Below are 3,187 nucleotides of genomic sequence, written 5' to 3'. Positions count from 1 at the left end.
CACACACATCCATGCACAGTGAGGAGAATGTTCCAAGGCAGTGAGCACGTCCGCTGAAAAAACTAGACACCGCGCAGCTCTAACTGATGCGGGAGGGATTCATCAGTCTGAACAGTGCTTGTTTCTTCATTAATAACTACAGCTGAATGCGGCCTCCGTTTCTGTCAGCACTATCATGCAATAAATACATTTTTATTCCACTAAATTTTATATAAAGACATCATATTGTTAGAGTTTGATTTCTAATCTACTCATAAACTTCTAAACCTGGATTCAGCCTAATTTGTTGTGCAGATGTTGCAATACAAAGTTGGACGAGTGCAAATTCACAAAAGAATAAAATTGCATAACAAAAAATAGATAGCAGTAAGGTGCAAAAAAAAATGCAGTCCAAGTACAATAGCAAAACCAGGTCAGCAGGTCAGGTGTATGCTCTTCTCTATCTTGATGTTTTGATTCAGAATGGTTTTATTTTTGAGGATCAGTGATGGAAAAAGTGTTCATATCACTTAGTAACAGGAGCAGTACCACATTATAAAAATACCATACATAAAAGTACTGCAATAAAAATATTACTGAAGTAAGTACTGAATATTTAGCCACACATTAAACGTAAAGGGTCCAAGTAAAAGTAGTTATTACACAGGAGGCAGGGGTGTAGCACCAAATTCTGGGCCTTGTGCACAGGCAGTCCCCATGGGCCCCCCATCCTTCCTCTCGCCTCCTTTCTTCGCCTTTTTTTTTTTTTTTACAAAGGCAGATTCCTTTCTTTCTTTTCCTTTTTGAAACCCAGATATTCCTCTCTTCAAGGAAGACATGACAGCGTACGTTGGTGCTTCAGCAGCACCAGCAGTCATTCAGACGCATCTTAGTGCAAGGGTGGACTAAAACATTTTGCACCTTTAGGCACTGCTTTTTGCTTTTGCTCCTTCAAAACACTTCTTATCCTGTCTATATTTTTTATTTTGCCAGATATTTGACACTCTATTGTTTCTAAAACTGGGCCCAGTGAGTGACTCTGCGAACTCACTGGTTGTTACTGGTTGTGAATTGTTGAAATTGTGGTTACTGTACTTAGTGTGACTGTAATTTGAAGGATTCTCTGGCACAAGAATTTCCTCCGGGATAATTAAAGTTCTATTGAATTGAATAAGGGGAGAGAGGGGTGTCAAAGAGCTTCCACTATGTTTTTATACAAAGTTAAGTTATTCAACATATTAATTCAGCCAATTTAATTTAGTCATGACACTAATTACTTACAAATTTAAACCTGCAAACAAAACAAACGCCAGGTGATTCCATGGCCCACCTCCCACTGGAGCCCTGGGGAATCAGTCCCACTTTCCCCCTGACTACAACGCCCCTGATAGTAGGTGCAAAATATAAGAAAATAAACAGTAAGGTTACCAAGTTAGACTGTGTAAGCTCATCATATGTGTGTATACATATTTCCCCTTGATTTTTGATTTGTAATGGTTTTACTGTTGATGATCAGTGGTGTAAGAAGCATTCATTGCTTAAGTAAAAGTAGTAATACCACACAATAAACATACTCACAAGTAAAAGTTCTTCATCCCAAATTTGACTTAAGTAAAAGCATTAATATTTTTGCAACAAAATGTACTTAAAGTATTCCAGTAAGCATGAAACTGAAGCCTAAATGAAGTAAAAAAAAAAATTACACCTGAGGCTATAATAAAAATCTGAATTAGGATATTCCAACACTAAACCGCAATACTCATCAGTTGTGGAAGAAGTACATAAGGTGTAAATCTTTTACTTAAGTAGTTAAAAGTGTCAATACAATAGAGTAGAAATACTCAGTTACAAGTAAAAGTCCTGCATTCAAAATTTTATTTACACACAAGTACAACTTAAAGTACTGAAAGTAAAAGAACTTATATCGTATAAGTGAAGGGTGTCTATAGTGTAAATAATATTGAGTGTACAGTTGTGTCTAAATTTAGCACTTTATATTTTATATTTTTCTAATTCTGATATGTATCTTTTTGTATTTTATCTTTATTCTATAAGTAATCTATTGCAATTCAGTCTGTGCTATTTGAGCTGCTGTAACATGTGAATTTCCCCGTGTGGGATCAATAACATTTTATCTTATTACTGATCTTATGTATAATGGCTCATGTCAGAATAATATGTATTATGCAGTTGACTTATAATTATGCATTTTGAGTGAGCATCACTTTAATGTGCAGCTGGTGATGGTGGAGGCTACTTATAATAAATGTATATACTGCTAGGTTGCTGAATCTGTAGTAATACATCCTTTTTTATTAATTTTATTATGGATTACTAATTTGAATCTGCAAAGACTAACTAAAGTTATCACATAAATATAGTGAAATAGTCCATTATAATCCTCTGTGATGTAGAAGAGGTATAAAGTAACATAAATTAGAAATACTCAAGTGCCTCAAAATTATACTTAAAGTAAATGTACTTGAGTACTTCCTACCACTGTTAGTCAAAGCCTTACTGATGATACACCACTGAAATGTTGTGTGGTTAATAAACACACAAAGATGTCCATATTTGAAGGAGGATCAGTTCAGACGGTGATGATGTCTGCTCCACAGGCTGCAGCCTCAAATCTTCATCATAAGACTAGACTCTGGATATTTCCCTCTTCATCACTGCAGAACAGTAAATCGCATCTAACTGTGATAAACACATTACAGATCATTATCTCATCGTGTTATTAAGACACGGTCAGCTGTGAGCTGTGGAACTATTCTCTTCTTTGTGGACCGACTTATGTTTACACTTTATGCGCGGATGAATATGTTCAGGTGACACCTTCACGGCTGCCGGGACTGGTTGTTTAAATAGCCAGTCTGTGCAGTTTGATTGGATGTTTCTCTCATAATCGTTTTATAACATCTGCTGCTGCACAATCACACACAATCACACACTGTCAGCTGATCGCATGCACAAAGTTAATCAAACTTATATTGCTGGATGTAGTTCAGGGTCCAGATAACAGTTTTATAAAGACACTTAAATTCTGTCTAATGGGAAACTTGATGTAAGATAGGGGAGACCGAGTTTGGTTGTCACACTTTTTACTCCTGTGTGAATTGCTCATCATCGAAACATCTTTTAATAGGATATCCTACATTAAATGAAATCTTAAGATCTTTGCTTGAAATGGGTGTCCCTCTTGTTT

Source organism: Epinephelus lanceolatus, chromosome 8 (genome assembly GCF_041903045.1).
Source record: "Epinephelus lanceolatus isolate andai-2023 chromosome 8, ASM4190304v1, whole genome shotgun sequence".
NCBI lineage: Eukaryota > Metazoa > Chordata > Actinopteri > Perciformes > Serranidae > Epinephelus > Epinephelus lanceolatus.
This window is presented reverse-complemented; position numbering follows the sequence as displayed.